The sequence below is a fragment of the Chiloscyllium punctatum genome, chromosome 9 (assembly GCF_047496795.1).
Source record: "Chiloscyllium punctatum isolate Juve2018m chromosome 9, sChiPun1.3, whole genome shotgun sequence".
NCBI classification, from domain to species: Eukaryota; Metazoa; Chordata; class Chondrichthyes; order Orectolobiformes; family Hemiscylliidae; genus Chiloscyllium; species Chiloscyllium punctatum.
The window spans coordinates 14,831,277-14,851,944 of NC_092747.1; the positions used below are offsets into that span (position 1 = coordinate 14,831,277).

Consider the following 20,668-nt stretch of genomic DNA (forward strand, 5'->3'; position numbering starts at 1 on the left):
ATTTACCAGCAAAAGCCTGGATTTTAGTCAGGTCTATCGAAATATGGACATGGATTGCTTCTGTATCTGAGACTTTGCGAATGGCGCTAAACATTGTGTAACTGACAGTGAGCATCTCCACTTTTACCCTTGCACTGGAAGGAAGGTTATTGATGAAGCAGCTGAAGGAAGCCAGGCCCAGGACACTACACTGAGGAACTCCTGCAGAGACAACCTCAGGTTGAAGTGACTGATCTCTGACAACCACATTTTCCTTTGTGCTAAGCATTTTGGAATCAGCCGAGAGTATTCTTCTGCTTCCCATTGACTCTACGTTTGTTAGAATTTCTTGAATCTACGCTCATTCAAATGCTGCATTGATGTCAAGGGCAGTCATTTGAACCTCATCTCTGGATTTCAGGTCATTCTTCCATACTTGGGCCAAGCTATAATGGAGTCAGAAGCTGAGTGGTCCTGGAGGAACCTAAACTGGTTGTTACCGTGCAGGTTATTGCTGAGCAAGTGCTATCAATAACAGTTTTCATCACTTTACGGATCATCAAAAGTCGACTGATTGGTTGTGTTGGATTGCGCAGAAGATTAACCTGAGCAATTTTCCACACTGGCAGGTAGTTGCCACTGTTGTAGCTGTACTGGAACAGGTGACTAAGGGTATGGTTAGTACTGGACCAAAAGTCTTCACTATTGTTACTGTAATGTTATTGGGGACTGTTAGCTTCTTGTTGTCATATGGCTTGAGCTATTTATGGATGTCACATGAATGAATCAAATTGGCTAAAGACTGTCATCTGTGATGCTGAGGATCTCAAGAGGAGACTAAGATGGATCATCTACTTCACACTTCAGGCTGAAAATTATGTGAATAATTCAGTCTTGATTTTGTGCTGGGATCCCCCACCATTGAGGATGGCAATATTTGTTGACACTCCATTTTCTGTTAGTTGTTTAAATGTCCACCATTCATAACTGGGTATGGAAGGGCTGTAGAGCGTTGATCTGTTGCTCTGGGATTGCTCAGCCCAGTCTATTGTATCTGTTTGAATTAGCATAATGGTAGTGCTGCACAACACAATGGAGGGCCTCATTCCCGATGAAGGGCTTTTTCCCAAAATGTCGATTTTCCTGCTCCTCAAATGCTGCCTGACCTGCTGTGCTTTTCCAGCACCACTCTAATCTATCCTCAATGTGTGTCCACCAGGACAGTGCAGTGCTCACTCCTATCCATACAGTCATGGGCAGATGTGTTGGTGACAGAAAGATTGGTGAGGAAGAGGGCGAGTAGATTTTTCCTCTTATTGATTTCCTCACCACCTACCACATATGCAGTCTAGCAGTATTGCCCTTTAGGATTCAGCCAGCTCTGCTGGTAGCAGTGCTACTGAGCCACACTTGATGATAGAGATTATCAGAGTACATTTTGTGCCCTTGACACCCTAAGCAGTTCCTCAATGATACAGGTAATAATCAGCAGGAGCTTCCCTTGCCGATGTTTAACTTGGTGCTGTGTGAATTCACAGGTTACAATATAAACGTTGAAGACTCCCAGAGCAACACCTTCCCAACTGTATAACATGGTGCCAACAATCTGCTGGGCCTCACCTGCTAGTGGGACATTTTCATGAGTATGATTACATAAGGCTTGATTAATCTGTAGGACAATTCTTCCCAAATTTGGCACAAGCCCCCAGATGTTGGTGAGGACAATTCTGCAGTTTCTCTGGGCTCTGTTTGTCATTGTTGGTGCCAAGGTTGATTATTTGGTTTTGTTCCCATCCAGGCTTCATAGCAGTTTGATACAACTGAGTAGCTTGCCAGGTCATTTCAGAGAGGAGTTAATACTCAACCACATTGCTGTGCACCTGGAGTCACACAGGCCAGAACAGGTAAGGGTGGCAGATTTCCTTCTCTGAAGTGAATCAGATGGATTTTACCACAATGGTTACACTGTTGTGATTGACTAATATTCAATATCTAGCATTCAGCTGAAGTCTTCTCTGCCATTTAATGATATCATGACTGATCTGATATTCCTCACCTAAACTTTCTTGCTTTTTCTTCATAACCCTTGGTTTCCATTACTGACACATCTGTCCATCTCAGATTTGAATATACTAATGTCACAGCCGCTACAGCTTTTTGTGATCATGAACTCCATGAATTCATTGCCCTTTGAAAGAAGAAAATCCTCCTTATCTCTGTCTTAACTGGTGCCCCCTTACTCTGAGATCATATCACCTGGTCCATGGCTTCAAGGGAAACAGCCTGTCAGGATCTACCTTGTCAAGTCCCCTTAGAATCGGTTGAAGAAAGATCATTCTTCAAAACTCCAAAGAGTACAAATCACATCTACTAAACCTCTTCCTGCATTAGAAAATCCCTCCATATATGGGACCAGCCCAGTGTACCTTCTCCAGTACGAATAGATCTTTCCTTAGATAGGGGACCAAAACTGTTCACAGTATTCCATTGGTGGTCTGACTGTGCCTTGTATAATTTCAACAAACCCTCCCTACTTTTATATTCTATTCCCTTTGAAATAAAGGCCAACATTCAATTTGCCTTCCCTATTACACATTGAACTTGTAGGGTTTTTTCCATTTAAGCATGAGGATCCCCCAATCCCTCCATGCTGCAGTTTTCTGCATTCTTTTTCCATTTAAATAATATTCAACTCTTCTATTCATCCTGTCAAAGTGTATAACTTCACACTTTCTCACATTATGCTCCACCTGCTAAGTTTTCATCTGTTCACTTAACCTGTTTATAACCCACTGCAAACTCTCTCACTACTCGCCTTTCCCCTATTATTCTGACATGTGAATCTTGGCTACAATCCAGTCATTTCCCCCATCCATGTCATGAATATACCTTGTAAATAATTGTGGCACTAACACTGATGCTTGTGACACTCCACCAGTTACAAGGTGCCACCCTGAAAATGCACCTTTGTTCGAACTCTCGGTATTCTCAGTTAACTGATCTTAAATTCCTGCCAAATTACTACCGCCAATACCCTATCTTCTTAACTTATCAACTAGACGTATGTGTGATACTTGAAATGCCTGTTAGAAATCCAAATATGTTAGAAATGCAAAAAGGTGCAACAGGTAATCAGGAAAGTTAAAGGAATGTTGGTTCTTATTTCAAAGGTTTGGAGTATAAGTGTTAGGAAAGACTGATTGCAACTTTACAAGTTGGTGAAACCACATCTACAGTACTGTGAGCAAATCCGGTCACCTTACTTAAGGAAATATATCATTTCTTTGGAGGCAGTTTGGAAAGCAAACATGAGAATGATCCCTGTTAAGGATATCATGATTTGGAGATGCCGGTGTTGGACTGGGGTGTACAAAGTTAAAAAATCACACAACACCAGGTTATAGTCTAACAGGTTTAATTGGAAGCACACTAGCTTTTGGAGCGCTGCTCCTTCATAAGATGGTTGTGGAAGGATTGTCTTAAGCAAAGGCTACACAGATTGGGACACTACATACTTGAGTTTAGAAGAATGAAGGGTGATTTCATTGTAAAATGAAGGATGGAGAAGTCCAGGAAGGGGAGGGAGGTGTCAGAGATGGTCCAGGTAAATTTAAGGTCAGGGTGGAATGTGTTGGTGAAGTTGAAAATGCATCTGGACAGGTGCATGAGTAGGTGGGGAGTAGAGGGATACAGATGCTTAGGATTTGGTCGACACATTTAGACAGTAGATTTGGATCGGTTCAGGCTTGGAGGGACGAAGGGCCTGTTCCTGGGCTGTAGATTTTCTTTGTTCTCTTTGTTTTACTTCAGAATGAAGTTCAAGATTAAAAGTTGATGCTCCAGTGCAGTGCTAAGGAAGTTCTGCATGTTCAAGGGTGTTGTCTCTTGAATAACATGTTAAACTGACTTGTAATTTGCCCTCTCAGGTGCAAAAGATCCGATTGTAATATTTCAAAACAGGGAAAGGGAGTTATCTCTGATGTCCTGGCCAATATTGATCCTTCCCTCTGTTCTGTCCAATTGATACTATGGTTATTGATCACAGCATAGACATTTGCTGAGTACAAATTACCGATCACATTTCATACATTGCAACAGAGACTACACTTATCCCAAATCTCATTATTTTATGTACTTAGTGGTACAGCATGGAAACAGATCCTTTGGTCCAACCCGTCCATGCAGACCAATCATCTTGAATTAATCTGCTCCCATTTGCCAGCATTTGGCCCATACCCCTCTAAACCCTTCCTATTCATATACCTATCCAAATGTCTTTTAAATGTTGTAATTATACCAGCCCCCACCACTTCTTCTGGCAGCTCATTTTCATACACGCACCACCCTCTGCGCGAAAAAGTTACCCCTTAGGCCCCTTTAAAAATTCTCTCTCACCTTAAACCTATGCCCTCTAGCTAAGGTTTCCCCTAACCTGGGAAAAAGACTTTGGCTGTTGACCCTATCCATGCCCCTCCTGATTTTATAAAGCTCTATAAGGTCACCACCTCAGCCTCCAATGCTCCAGGGAAAACACTCCCAGCCTCTCCCTCTGACTCAAACCTTCCAATTCCAATGACACTTTTGTTTTTTCTCCACCCTCTCAAGTTTAACAACATCTTTTCTGTAGAAGGGGGACCACATCATTAATTGCAAAGCACTTTGAAAGGGATGGTAATCTTTAAATGTCTTATTTAAATGCCAGGCTTTTTATTGAGTGAGAAGTGAGCTGTAAGGTAGGAAGTAGGCCAGCTGATCTGAGAGAGATGGGGGTAGATGGAGGATGTTATAGAAAAGGAGGAGTTCATTCTCCGAAGTTATTGGACTCAACATTGAGTCCAAAAGTGCTGTGAAGTGCTGAAGTGGAAAATAAGGCAATGTTCTTCAGTTTGTGTTGGGCTTTCACTGTACCATTGTAGCAAGCCTAAGATGGAGACAAGATCATGCATTGAAAAGGCAAGTGACTGTAAGGTCAGGGTCATTCCATCAACTGCCCATGGCAGAATTTGAACCCATGCCCCTAAAACATTAGCCTAAACCTTTGTATAACTGGTCCATTACCAATTTGTCCCTGCATGGCCAAAAAGAGAGATGTTTAATACTCACCCTGCACATCACCCAGTGTACTAATAGCAAATTAGTTTCTTAAACTTTCTCATCTAGTGCTCCTGTGAAGCTGTTGAACTGAATGGCAGTATTCTAGGAAAGCCAAGGTACATCTTAGGTGTCTGTTGGGTTGATTGTTTTCTACCAGGACACTGGGATATGGGTCAATTGAGAGCAGCACTCCCAGGAATCGAGTCCTCGTGAGGAGTATGAGCCCAGTTTGGCATGGCTTATAGACTAGGTGATGACTGCAGATGCTGGAAACCAGATTCTGGATTAGTGGTGTTGGAAGAGCACAGCAGTTCAAGCAGCATCCGAGGAGCAGTAAAATTGATATTTCGGGCAAAAGCCCTTCATCAGGGATAAAGGCAGTGAGCCTGAAGCGTAGAGAGATAAGCTAGAGGAGGGTGGGGGTGGGGAGAAAGTAGCATAGAGTACAATAGGTGAGTGGGGGAGGGGATTAAGGTGTTAGGTCGGGGGCGGGTGGAGGGTGGAGTGGATAGGTGGAAAAGAAGATAGGCAGGTAGGACAAGTCATGGGGACAGTGCTGAGCTGGAAGTTTGGAACTAGGGTGAGGTGGGGGAAGGGGAAATTAGGAAACTGTTGAAGTCCACATTGATGCCCTGGGGTTGAAGTGTTCCGAGGCGGAAGGTGAGGCGTTCTTCCTATAGACTGTCAAGTTGAAATGTTAACTATGCTTCTTTGTTTTCTAATTTTTAACAAGAAGGTCTGTAATGCTTAGCATTCCAACTTTTTGTCTTCTTTATTTTTCTGCTTCGAACCAAGGTACCCTTGTACCTAAGATGGCGTTGTAAATGGAGACTTGTAAACTTTTCCCTGTACTCATGTGAGTACATGTGACAATAAACCTGATTTAATTCATGTAGCACCTTTTGCATCCTCAGGATGTCCCAAATTTTCTCACACATGGGGAGTGTGGTCACTGGTGTAACATAGGCAAACTCACAGCAGGCAATGCACTTACAAGGAGATCTTGACCAAACACTGTGTGTGCTGTCCGGATATGTTAGCCTGCACTAGATTTAAGTCTCTGGTGTGGGACTTGAACTCACAAACTTCTCACTCAGAGATGGGAGAGACCTAAGGCTGGCACCCAGCTCAGTACTGGTCAGCTTGATGAAATGGCAGGAGGTGATATGAGGGAAAAGAGTGTGTGGTGGGAGAGGATAAGTTGAACTGCTATCTAATTGCAACATTTTTGCAAGCCAGTGTTGAGTGAGCTTTAGAGGTGACTGTGTCAACACAAGGTCAAATAATCCAAAGTAAAACCATACTTAAGACACTAGACAAAACATATATTTGTGTTATGTGCAATTGGCATTTGTTACTGCAACAGGAATCACTGTTTTCAGAAAATGGAAAGAAACTTGGAAGGAAAGTGATAAATAAGTTTGGTATGCAATAAAATTTGATCTGTTATTTTGTTGAACAAACTGTCAATCCATCCTAAGATTAACCTGCCATTTGTGTGGAGATGGCTGAGCTCAGTCAGCGTAGCAATTGGGAACAAAATAAATTGTCTCAGACCCCACGTATTAAAGAAGGGAATGTGAACCATGTTCTTGCTTCTGGTCATTATCCAGCCAGGTAAGGGTAATGTCACAACAGTCCTACTCTCTCATGAGAGAGAGAGATGACTGGTGGCCCTTTAACCTGAGGATCACCAGACCTCAAGTGAGGATAGAGGCTGAGAAATAGAATCCTTGGTGGTAACCTGAAATGGTGCAGGAATTCAACTTACACTGTTGGTACCAAACTGCCTCACTAACCAAATCCCTCGTTAACCAACCCCCTCACCCTCACTATCCATCAGCTGACATTGCTAGAACTCAAAATGCATTGGTAAAAATGCCCCTGGTAGTCAATAGTCTGTCAATGCTGCCATCAAGATTCACAAAAGGAATGTTAGATTCATTGGTGAGCTACCTGAGAGTGCCCAAGATCCACGGAACATGATGCCAAAGAAAAGAATTAGCCACCTCAGGAGAGATAGAAAATTAGAAGTCTTAAAGCTGGATTTGGGTGTAAGTGTTACAACAATGAACAATCTCATTCCAAGTTTCACTAGACTAGCTAATTGCAGTATCAAGTGCTATTATGTCCCAGAAATTATATACGATCTATTATAAATAAATAACATCATACTGGGCTAGTTATGTTATGTTTAGTACAATTAAAATATTATGTCAAATGTACTTTGAGACAGGACCAAGTTTCAAACCTGTGTGTGAAGATAACTGATTTCAGCAACAATAATGTTGGGAATGGGTAATGTCACCTCCACTGCACAGGGCTAAGGAGGGAAAGGGATAAACCAGGATTCCGACTCAATTAGTGATACCCACCAGACATTACTCCAGCAGAGAGAGTGGGTGATGGAAGATCCAAAGATGTACAGGTTAGGTGGATTGGCCATGCTAACTTGCCCAGAGTGTCCAGGGATGTACAGGCTAGGTGGGTTAGCCATGAGAAATGCAGGGTGAGATGGAAAAGGAGAGGGGAGTGGGTCTTGGTGGGATAATATTCGGAAGGTTGGTGTGGGCTCAATGGGTCTAGTGGCCCGTTTCCACACTTCAGGGACTCTATGACTCTATGGTTTAGCTTGGGCCATCCTGCCCCCCAACCTCTAGCTCTCCCCTCTGACCAGAATTCGCTTATTATGCCTATCGAAGCTCTCCCCCAGAAGACCAATTTCTTCCATGCTTATATTCATTAGTTCAGCCTTTCTTGAATTATTATTTTAAATGCAGTTTAGGAAAGTAATATTAATCGCTACCATTTCTTTCACCACAAAATGCATTTCTATACAAGTGGTTAACTGTGGGGGAAGATCAGTTGTTCTTGAAAACAACCTTTTCACAAATTTATCAGAAATACTGACCAAAGGAGAGTTTCATAAACCTATTTGCAATGTCACCATGTTGAAGTGACCAGTGTAATATTTCCCTATGTACATGACATTGCAGAATAATTAGACCTCTGGAGGATTGCCTCCAGTTCAGCCAGGCTATTTTTGTAGTGTTATTACTGAAAATAAATCCCTTTGAATTGTTTGAAGTCACTCCCCATTTTCAACTTACTGAAAACAAGTATGGCATGGTGATGGGCGAGGGAGAGGATAATATACTGAATCAGTCTATCATTCTGTCAGATTAGGTCTCATAAATATCCTACTTCACTCTTTAAGTCATATAACATCAACCATCTGCATTTATGTAGTGCCTTCAATGTGGAAAGAAATGACTTGTATACAAGGTAGCGTTTAAGGAATGTGTTCCAGAAGGAGGGAAAGGGCAGGAAAGTGAAGTTTATGATAGGAATTCTAGAGCTTTGACTCTAGGCAGCTGAAAGCAGGGCCACTGTCTGTGGGGCAGCTTAAACTGGATGTGCAAAAGTGCTAAAGAATTGGAGGAGCCAGCCTTGAAGAATTTTATAGCTAATGCTGATTACAATGATAGAAACAGACAAGACATTTAATTTGATTTAAGCTTTATTGTCACGTGTACTCAAGTACAGAAGTACAGGACTACAGTGAAAAGTGTATAATGTCACCATACATGGCGCCATTTTAAGTATGAAGGTTTCTAAATAAAAAAACCTTAGGTACAATAGTAACGTGGAGAATCAAAGTTAAAAATAAAGCATTATCATTATTCATAATACAAGTAGAAAAATTTTTAAAAAGGGTTGAAAGTTAACATTATGGTCCTTCCTAGTATTAAGTAGAAAAATAAAGGAATTAAGGTAAAAGGTCGACAGTCTTTCTTAAGTGTACTCTCGGCAAGGGTTCGGTTTCCTCCGCTTTGACCCACTCTCCAGGAAACCTCGGGTTTCCTGCTCCCAACACTGCAGATGCTGGGGTACCCTCCCTCACTGACACTTTGGGCTCCTCTAACCACACTGAGCCCAGGCCCAGAGCCACTTTCCAGCACCAGATCTCCAGCCAACATCACTCCAATGCCATCACTGTTGCTGCCTCTCCCTCCAGAACTCCAGTAAGTAAAAAAGATTAGAAGGAGAGAGAGAAGAAGAAAAGAATGTGGTTGGTCTGGAACGGACGGGCCTACCATGCCAGTGCTGCCATCTTGAAGGAAGTTGGAGAAAGTTGAACATGAGCGTGCGAATATTAATGTTGTCAGTCCAGAGCCAATATAGTCAATGCAGACAGGTATTCCAGGTGAATGGGAATTAGTGTGAATTAAGATGGCAATAGCAGAAGTTCAGAACACCTTAAGTTGTATTGTTAGTGGTGTCTGTCAAATACGTTTCTTCAGTGCTGCATTGTGGTTGGAATGGCTGCAGTTCCAGCACTGACACTTTAGAAAGGTCTACTTTCAGTGTTGGTTCCTCCCTGTTAGATAATTCCTAATTCTGGTAGGGCTGAGCTCAAACTTTTCAAAATGCACATGCTAGGCAAAAAACAAACAAATATAGAGTCATATTCATTGAGATGTACAGCATGGAAACAGACCCTTTGGTCCAACTTGTCCATGCCAACTAGATATCCTAACCTAATCTAGTCCCATTTGCCAGCACCCGGCCCATATCCCTCAAAACCCTTCCTATTCATACACCCATCCAGATGCCTTTTAAATGTTGTCATTGTACCAGCCTCCACCACTTCCTTTGGCAGCTTGTTCCATACATGCATCACCATCTGTGTGAAAAGGTTGCCCCTTAGGCCCCCTCCCACCCTAAACCTATGTCCAGTAGTTATGGACTCCCCGACCCCAGGGAAAAGACCTTTTCTATTTATCCTATCCATGCCCCCCATGATTTTATAAACCTCACCCCTCAGCCTCCTACGCTCCAGGGAAAACAGCCCCAGTCTATTCAGCCTCTCCCTATAGCTCAAATCAAGAGATCAACAGCAAGTTTTGAGAAGGAGCTAGCAAATCAGCCTGGCATTCAGCTGGAGCCTAACTGATGATCAAAATGATAACATTGGTGCACATGCCATCCCCTAAGTCCTCACAGGAGTAATGTTTGTTTTAAGTCATGAGTGAGATCACTGGAGTAGGTGTACAACTGCCATGAAGCTGACTTCAAGAGATGAACACAGAAAGTTCTGTAAACTTTGGTTATTGCACCTTCAATGTTAACGTTGAGAAATCCCCAACAATGGTTTCATATTTTGGCCATGCATTGTTGTTTTTAGCACCCCATGGTTGTCACCTTGAAAGGAAGAATGTCTTCTTAAAATAAGCAGTACAGAAGGATCCGTTCATATCCATGGTGTGCTGGAAAGATTGGCGCTGGGTCCACTGCTTTTCATCATTTATGCAAATGATTTGGATGTGAATATAAGGTGGCATGATTATTAAGCTTGCAGATGATACCAACGTAAATGGTGTAGTGGACAAAGAAGGAGGTGACCTTAGGTTACAACAGGATCTTGATCAAATGGGCCAAGGAGTGGCAGATGGAGTTTAATTTAGATAACAGCAAGGTGTTGCATTTTGGTAAGGCGAGCCAGGGCAGATCTTATACACTTAATGATAGGGCCCTGGGGTGTATTGCTGAACAAAGAGTCCAAGGGGTGCAGGTGCATAATTCCTTGAAAGTGGAGTTACGGGTAGTCAGGGCGGTGAACATGTTTAGTACGCTTGGTTCACTGGTCAGGGCATTGAGTATACGAGTTGGGACGTCATAATGCAGTTGTACAGGACAAACCTTTCCTATTCATATACTTTCCTATTTAAATGTTATAATCCTACCAGCCTCCATCACCTCCTCTGGCAGCTCATTCCGTAAACACACCACCTTCTGGGTGATGAAGTTGCTCCTTGGGTCCCTTTGCAATCTTTTTCTTTTGGCTTAAGCCTATGCCCTCTAGTTTTGGACTCCCCTATCCTGGAGAAAAGATCTTGGCTATTTGCCCTATCCATGTCCCTCAAGATTTTATAAACTTCTATAAGGTCACCCCTCAGTCTCCGATGCTCCAGGGAAAACAGCCCCAGTCTATTCAGCCTCCTCCTATAGCTCAAACCCTCCAACCCTGGCAACTCACTGTATTGCTACTGGATCAAAGGGTTAACCTCTCATTAGAGAGAGAGTTAAAAATCACATGACACCAAGTTATAGTCCAACCGGTTTATTTGGAAGCACAAGCTTTCGGAGCACTACTCCTTTATCAGGTAGATTTGGAAAAGGATCATAAGACTCAGAATTTATAGCAAAAGATTACAGTGTCATACAATTAAAACAATATATTGAACAAACCTTGATTTCAGTTAAGTCTTTCATCTTTTAGAATGGGTTGCATGTTTCAGTTCATTAATATGTAAATTCCAGAACTTTAGATTAGATACTAAAAGTGTGGAAACAGGCCCTTCGGCCCAACAAGTCCACACCGACCCGCCGAAGCGCAACTCACCCAGACCCATTCCCCTACATTTACCCCTGCACCTAACACTACGGGCAATTTATCATGGCCAATTCACCTGACCTGCACATCTTTGGACTGTGGGAGGAAACCGGAGCACCCGGAGGAAATCCACGCAGATACGGGGAGAATGTGCAAACTCCACACAGTCAGTTGCCTGAGGCAGGAATTGAACCCAGGTCTCTGGCACTGTGAGGCAGCAGTGCTAACCATTGTGTAACTTCTTTTAAGTCTTTAAAGGGATCAGAAAAGATTTACAAGGATGTTGCCAGGGTTGAAGGATTTGAGCTATAGGGAGAGGCTGAACAGGCTGGGGCTGTTTTCCCTGGAGCGTCGGAGGCTGAGGGGTGACCTTATGGAGGTTTATAAAATCATGAGGGACATTGATAGGATAAATAGGCACCTGGGGTGGGGGAGTCCAGAACTAGAGGACATAGGTTTAGGGTGACAGGGGAAATATATAAAAGGGACCTAAGGGGCAGCTTTTTCACATAGAGGGTGGTGTGTGTATGTAATGAGTTGCCAGAGGAAGTGGTGGAGGCTGGTACAATTACAACCACTTAAAAGGCATCTGGATGGGTATCTGAATAGGAAAGGTTTAGAGGCTTATGGGCCAAATGCTGACAAATGGGACGAGATTAGGTTGGGATATCTGGTCGTCTTGGATGGATTTAACCAAAGGCTCCATTTCCATGCTGTACATCTCTATGACTCTATGACTCTAAGTCACATTCTTGAAATAACTTAAGGTTTGATAAAAAAAAAGATGAGATCTCAACCCAGACAACTCACTAAAGCTGTGAGGTTTGAGTCTGTCTGTATCCCAATCCTGAGTCAGAGTGGTTCCATTTCCAAAGTAGGAACTTACAGAAAGTTACTTGGATTGACTGTCTGCATTGACTGCCTGCTGATTGTGTGCTTTTTGAGCAAAATAGATTGTATCTGAAAGTACAATTCTGCAAATACAAATTCACTCCATAGACTTATGTGTATGTGTATGTCCAGGAAAGAGAGAGAGAGAGAGTGACTGTGTACATGTGAGTGTGTGAAAGTGAGTGCGTGTGAGAGAGTGTGTGCACACACACTCTTATATATTCACAGACTCATGCAAACCATCTCCCATACACACGCTCTCTCTCATAAAAACTCACATTCTGGATTCAAATTGTGCTGGAAAAGCACAGCAGTTCAGGCAGCATCCGAGGAGCAATAAAATCGATGTTTCGGACTAAAGCCCTTCATCAGGAAGACAGACAGAGTGCCTGAAGGGTGGAGAGATAAATGAGAGGAGGGTGGGGAGAAAGTAGCATAGAGTACAATAGGTGAGTGGGGGAGGGGATGAAGATGATAGGTCAGGGAGGAGGGTAGAGGGGATAGGTGGAAAAGAAGATAGACAGATAGGACAAGTCATGGGGACAGTGCTGAGCTGGAAGTTTGGAACTGGGGTGAGGTGGGGGAAGGGGAAATGAGGAAACTGTTGAAGTCCACATTGATGCCCTGGGGTTGAAGTGTTCCGAGGTGGAAGATGAGGCATTCTTTCTCCAGGCGTCGGGTGGTGAGGGATCGGCGGTGAAGGAGGCCCAGGACCTCCATGTCCTCAGCAGAGTGGGGGGGGAGTTGAAATGTTGGACCACAGGGTGGTGTGGTTGATTGGTGCGGGCGTCCCGGAGATGTTCCCTAAAGCGCTCTGCTAGGAGGCGCCCAGTCTCCCCAATGTAGATTAGACCGCATCGGGAGCAACGGATACAATAAATGATATTGGTGGATGTGCAGGTAAAACTTTGGTGGATGTGAAAGTCTCCTTTAGGGCCTTGGATAGAGGTGAGTGAGGAGGTGTGGGCACAGGTTTTGCAATTCCTGCGGTGGCAGAGGAAGGTGCCAGGATGGGAGGGTGGGTTGTAGGGGGGCGTGGACCTGACCAGGTAGTCACGGAGGGAGCGGTCTTTGTGGAAGGCGGAAAGGGGTGGGGAGGGAAATATATCCCTGGTGGTGGGGTCCGTTTGGAGGAGGCGGAAATCTCAGTGGATGATTTGGTTTATGCGAAGGTTGGTAGGGTGGAAGGTGAGCACCAGGGGCGTTCTATCCTTGTTATGATGAAGGGCTTTTGCCCGAAACTTCGATTTTACTGCTCCTCGGATGCTGCCTGAACTGCTCTGCTCTTTCAGCACCATTCAAATCCAGAATTTGGTTTTCAGCATCTGCAGTCATTGTTTTTACCTCATAAAAACACACATACATCCCCCACACTCACACCCACACACACACACACACCCTCTCACAGGCATATACTCCATCACACGCACACACACTCTTTACCAAGCATACACACATGCAAACATATACTCTCATGTGCGCTCACATTCACATGCATATACACATGTGCACACACTCACACTCTGTCTCTCATGGACGTACAGACATATAAGTCTATGGGGTGAATCTGCATTTGCAGAATTATATTTGCAGATACAGTCTATTTTGCTCAAAAAGCACACAATCTGCAGGCTGTCAATCCATGTAATAGAACATATTCACTGCTATCCATGTGCACGTCCAGCAGTCACTTAAATGTCCCCAATGACTCTGCTTCCATCACCACCGCTGGCAACGCATTCCATGCATTCACAATATTTTATAAATTCCTATTTTGGAAATAGAACCAGACTGACTCAAGATTGGAATACACATAGACTCTGACCATGCACATTTAATGCATTGTCTGAGCTGAGATATCACCTTTTTTATAAAACCTTAAGTTATCTCAAGAATGTGACTTAAAAGAAGTTCTGGGATTAACATATTAATGAACCGAAACCTGCAACCCATTCTAAAAGATGAAAGACTTACAGCAATCTAGATTTGTTCAATATATCATTTCAGTTGCATCACACTGTGGACTTTGCAATAAATTCTGTGTCTTATGATCCTTTTCCAAAGAAGGAGCAGTGCTCCGAAAGCTAGTGCTTCCAAATAAACCTGTTGAACTATAACCTGGTGTTGTGTGATTTTTAACTTTGTCCACCCCAGTACAACACCGGCACCTTCACATCATTAGAGAGAGAGAGAGAGAGTGGCAACTAGTGGTGAGTTTAACCTGAGGGAAGGGTTAAGGTGGAGAAATAGAGCTCTTCCTAGTAACCTCAGTAGGTGAGAGAACTGAATCCATTCTTTTGGCAACACTCTCTCAACAAACCAGCCGACTGAGCTGACCACACCCTTACATTCATAAAGGGAAGGTTGAAGAGTGAATGGTATATCAGGAGCAATGTCCCTCATCCTCTTTGAAATGGTGATGTGGGATCATTTTTGCCCAACTGAAAGAGTAGGCAGGACCTTGGTTTAATATCTCAGCCAACTGACAGAACCTCTGACAGTGAAGCTTTCCCTCAGTATAGCATTGGAATGCTTACCTAAATGAGTGTGATCAAATCCTGGAGTGAGAGTTGTTTCCATAACCTCAGAGACAAGACTGCTATCAGGAAACTAGTGCTACCATTTGCAATAAACATTACTGGACATTTGTTTTAAGGTCAGGGCATTCATTAGCAATTCAAGATTTTGTCCCATGTAAAGCCAATCAAAAGATCCAAAGTGGGCTGGCTCCCAGATTGTCCTGATGTTTGTTTAGGCCCACCCCATGAACTGTTAAAGATTTTTCAGTAACAGAAGGGTCTGAGGAACAGTTCTGAGGAAGGGTCACAAGACCCGAAACATTAACTCTGATTTCTCTTCAGAGATGCCAGACCTGCTGAGCTTTACCAGCAACTTCTGTTTTTTTTTCTGACTTTCAGCACCCGCAGTTCTTTTTTATGAAGGAATTTTAGTGTTTGGTGCAGAATAGAGCCAATAATTTGTAGTCAATTCCTACAATGGCTTGGTAATTCATAGAAGACCTGTCTCTCCACCTTGACCCACACTTGTGGAGTTATGGCTCTCTAGTTATGCTAAACAGATTTTCTCTCTCTCTCTCTTTTTTCTCTCTCTCTCTTTCTCTCTTTCTAATGGAGAATGGTGTCAACAGTGGTGTATATGGACAATGCGTAATTATCTTTCGATGTCTGCCAGAGGTGTGTCAGAAAATGTGAAACAATTTTGGGCCTGGAACTTTCAATGACATAATTTGTTTGCCACTCACCCAAGGATCTTAATTTACTTGTGCAGCACAGTGGTTAAATGAGTCTGTGCAAAAATCCCTTTACCCATTATTTAAACACAGTTGTCTGATGTTTAAACTCTGTGCATTAAATTAATTCGAATAAATCCACAGGTGCTAAGCTACCTCCAACCCACAGTTGACAAATTGTAATCCAGGGCAGTTGGGAGTTAGCTAATGAGTTTGCGAATTAGCTAATGAGTTTCTTTTCCAATTTTGTATTTAATACAGGTTCAGACACAGATGAGAGGAGTTAGGAAGGGCAAAAACTTTCTATGAACACACATCTTTAAAGTGTGTCCATATGAGCAAACAAGTTCTGAGGAAGGGCCACTGGACCTGAAACATTAACTCTGATTTCTCTTCACAGATGCTGCCAGACAGCTGAGCTTTTCCAGCAACCTGTGTTTTTGTTTCTGATTTACAGTATCTGCAGTTCATTTGGTTTTTACAGAGAGGTCATCTGCTTGCTTTTTTACTTCCTTGCTACTGACAGATGGCTCCCAGATACATTGCCCTTTTGCACAGAGTATGAATCATGGTAATTGTACTGAAAACTCAGCAGAAAACAAAGACAGATGCAGCAGCCACATACAAGTCACCCTGTGACATGTTTTGCATCTTTCCTGCTGGAGGATATTTTTGAAAATCCAAGAGTTATTGACTGATGCAGCATCGAAAGATATCATTCGGCCCATCGTCTTAGTAGACTTCTCCAATTAGATCCTCTTCTGCTCTTTCCTCACAACTTTGCAAATTTTTCCAATTCGAGCTATCTGATTCCTGACTAATTGCTGTAATGGAGTGGTGCCTCTACTGTTCTTTTAGACAGGGAATTTCAGGTCACAGCAAATCGCTGTGTAGGCCTTTATTTCTCATGTGTCATCTCCTGTGGTTTTTTTTCCACCAATCACCTTAAACCTGTGTCTGCTGATGAGTAACTCCTGTGATATTGGAAGTGGATCTTTGCAATGTACTGGGTATAGGAGTAAGTGGGGACTGCAGATGCTGGAGATCAGAGTCGAGAGTGTAGTGCTGGAAAAGCACAGCAGGTCAGGCAGCATCTGAAGAGCAGGAGAATTGATGTTTTGGGCGCAAGCCCTTCATCAGACATTCTGATGAAAGGTTTATACCTAAAACGTCAATTCTCCTGCTCCTCAGATGCTGCCTGACCTGCTGTACTTTCCCAGTACCACACTCTCAATGTACTAGAAAAGCCTCTCCTCATTGTTTCTGATCAACACCCACATTATTTTGAAGGTGTGCACTAAATCGTTCCTTGAGCTGCTGTGCACGAAGTGGTCCACAGTGCAGAATTTCACCTGGGAGAGGGTGCGGGTATACTCCCCATCTGCAAAACCCCCTCCCTGACCCTCCATGAGTTCACAAATGGTGGCCAGTTAATTGGAGTGGGGATTGGGCTAAGTGGGGATGGCTAGCTAGGTTGGAGGGGTGTATAAATGGAGGTGGCCAACTAAATGGGGTGTGGGTGGGGTGTGGGTGTGGGTGACCACCTATGTGGGACATGAATCTGAGCAGCCATCCAAGCGAGATATGCATGGGGTAGAGCCATCGAAGGGAATGGCCAGCTAAGTAACTGAGAGTAGCCAGCTACGTTAGATGGGGAGCCGAGACGTAAATGAGGGTGGCCTGCTAAATGGACAGGAGTAGAATTGGGGGCATGAGTAGCTCAGTGCTGGGGAGCACGAATTGTGGTGGAATGTGGTTTTGTAGGCCTCTCGAGGCAGGGCAAAGGATGAGTGAAATCTTGGAAATACAGGGGGCCGTCCTAACATTGTGTCTCCCTTCCTTCCCATTCTTCTTAAATGGGCCTGCTCACCTCTGCCCCTCCCCTCACTGTCATGGTCATCAAACCAACCACATTACGGTGTGGCCAGTACGATATTTGGGTCAACTGACTTGCTAACGAATTGAGAGGTGACCTTATAGAGGGTTACAAAATAATGAGGGGTATAGATAAGGTGAATGACAGGTGTCTTTTCCCCAAAGGTGGGGATTTCAAGACTTGGGGGACATACTTTTAAGGTGAGAGGAGAAAGATTTGAAATGCACTGCTTGGAAATGTGTTGGAGGCAGGTTCCATTGAGGCATTCAAGAGGGAATGGAGTTGAATAATTATTGGGTAGTAATGGTGTGCAGGTAATATGAGGAAAAGGCAAGAGGTTATTTGCATTATTTTGTTTATTATAGCCACATGTACCTAAGTTCAGTGAAAAGTTTTGTTTTGCTAGCAGATTATAACAAACAAGATCATACGGACATGCAAGATTATGGCTGCCCAGGATGTACACAAAGCAAGATCAACATTATCAAGATCAACATTATTTGAAGTTCGAGAGTTGTCACGAGGTTACAGAATGAGTGCAAACACTATGGGCTGAATGGCCTCATTTTGCATTGTAACAATTCTGTGATTCTGTGATGTATCTCTAATGTAAATTAACTAGTTGCTGAGTCATATATTACAAAAGTATGTATTGTTCCTCAAGATGGAGTTTCTCTTCTATTGAAGACTTCATGTGGGCTTCTTTCCCCCACATGGTATCTGTAGCTTTTACTGGTACCTGCAACAAGGATTGGTGGCAGTGAATCTATCCAAAACATTCAAGAACGATCCAGCAGAAACCCAATTGATACAATAGGTGCGATCATTAACTCCTACAAGGGATTTGCACAGATAAATGTACTACAAAGACACCCCATTCTCACCATTCTCTTTCATGACTACCCCAGTCTTGCCTTGGTCAATGACTGCTAGGGATTGGAAATGTTTTTTCTCCCCCAAGAACATAGAAACAGCTTTCTGCCAAGTGGTTCTTCATGATGTGCCTGCTAATTCAATAATATTCTGAAAAATCCCAATTCGTACATGCATCAGCAAGCAATATTGTGTTTATTTCTTCCAAGTCGGATTTGAGCAGGGAATCTTGTGACTGTGAGGTCAGGGTACTATCAAAACTCAGCCCTGGCAAAGAATCATAAAATGCACCAGCGTTGGAAAACAAAACCACGAGGTGAGAGTCTCCCCTGCTTTAAGAATGAAGTCCAGTCACACTCTGCACTGATAATCAACACAAAGAACCTGAGAATGTGAGCATTCAAGTTTATGCTTGTTGTTGTGAAATGAAGCTCCCAGTTGGGTGATGGAATACCAAAAACCGATGAGTCACTTCCCTGCAGCAAAAGTGGAGCTGCGTCACAAACTGAAAACTATTCTGGTCCCTCCCTGCAGCTGGTTACCATGGAAACTGACAAGACACATTTAATAATGACATCTGATGGCATTCACTTAGTTCAGCCAGTGTTGGCCCTTATACATTGTCCCTTATAACCTTAGGAAATTCCAAAGTGCTTTATAATACAAATTAAATACTTTTGAAGTGTGTCCATTATTGTAGTGTGGAATTAATATAGAAATAATGGAATAAATGGGCTAATTTCAGGCACCTTTGATTCTTGGAGCTCTTGACAAATCTGTAGCAAAAATGCCAAATTTGTAGCCTATATGTTTTGCTCTTTGGTTAAATGCCAACATGAATCAGGCAAAGTGGCACTGGGCTGCTGGTGGGTTACTTCACCGTAATGGTGTGTGGGTAAGGAATTCCAGGAGATTGACTCAGTGATGATGAAGGAATTGTGATTGATCCTGATCAAGTTTCCATCCGAGTTGAGGCCGAAGTTCCAGTGAGTGCAACACCCCTTCCGCTCCACCTCATGAAGAATTACGGATGATGTTCCCACATGATGAGCAAAAACGTAGTCATCGCCCCTCCACGGATGTGTGCATGTCTGATTCCAAACACTCTGGAGAAATTGCATCAAACTCCTCATCCCAACACACGTTTATCCCACCACCACACTACTCAACTTCCTCAGTTATCAGCTATAACTCAGTCAGCAACATTCTTGACTTAGAATCAAATGTTTGAAGGTTTGAATCCCCCTCTGACAGTGGTTGCATTGTCAAACGCAATGTTAAATCAATGTCACTCTCTCCCTAAGTTGGTGTAAAAGATCTGATGGTCATTTGAAGAAATAAGAGCTTTCCCTTGATCCATACATACTCTCAACAATAACAGTTCCTTTTATTCATTCAGAGGATGTGGGCTTCAATATCTGGTTTGGCATTTATTGCCCTTGAGAAGATGGGTGGTGAGCTGTCCTGTTGAACTGCTGCAGTGCATTTGGTGTAGGTATACAAATAGTCCTGTTACAAAGAGAGATTCAGGATTTTGGCCCAGCAACAGTGAAGGAATAGCAATCTATTTCCAAGTCAGGATGGTGAGTAGCTCAGAGGGAAACTTGCAGTTATGGTGTTTCCAAATACCTGCTGCCCTTGTCCTTCTCAGTGAAAGTGGTCATGGGCTTGGAAGGTACTATCTGAGGAGCCTTGGAAAATTTCTGCAGTGCACCTTACAAATCGTAAACATTGTTGTTACTGAATCAGTGTTGGAGGGAGAGAATGTTTGTGAGGAGCATTCCACCACATTCCTGACTCTGTGTCTCGAGGATGGTGGGCAGGTTTTGGTCAGTTACCCATCGTAGGATTCCAAACCTCTGACCTGCTCTTGTAGCCAGTGTTTATATGGCTAGTACAGTTCAGTTTTGGGTCAATTGTAACCCCCAGGATTTTGATTGAGTTTGAGTTTTTATTGCAGTAAAATGACAATAAACCAGATATCTAGACAGTTTCACATTGCTTTTGCGAGATCCCTCTTTGTACATATTTGATGTTGAATTTCAGATGTTATTGTAATGATTGCAAAATGTTTCTTTTTTTCTTTGTTCATGAAATATGGGTATCACCCGTTATGCCAGCATTTATTGTTCATCCTTAATTGCCCTAGACTTGAGAGACATCTTAGAGGGTAATTATGAGTCAACCACTTTTTTTTGTCAGTTTGTTCAAGGAGTCAAGGTGTTGCTAGCTACGAATATCCATTCCTAATTGTCCTGAGGATAGCTAAGAGTAAACCACATTGATTTGGATCTGGAGTCACGTATAA

At 43.0% G+C, this 20,668-nt stretch overlaps 1 long non-coding RNA gene across 1 annotated transcript in view; it reads left to right on the plus strand.

Moving 5' to 3' along the window:
* Positions 1-19,952, plus strand: part of LOC140481152 (uncharacterized) — a 102,398-nt gene extending 82,446 nt beyond the window's left edge. Inside the window, exons 2-3 of the long non-coding RNA XR_011961476.1 lie at positions 1,778-1,883; positions 17,897-19,952. This is a non-coding gene — a long non-coding RNA (uncharacterized lncRNA). The remainder of the gene's footprint in view (positions 1-1,777; positions 1,884-17,896) is intronic.
* The last annotated feature ends 716 nt before the right edge of the window (positions 19,953-20,668 follow it).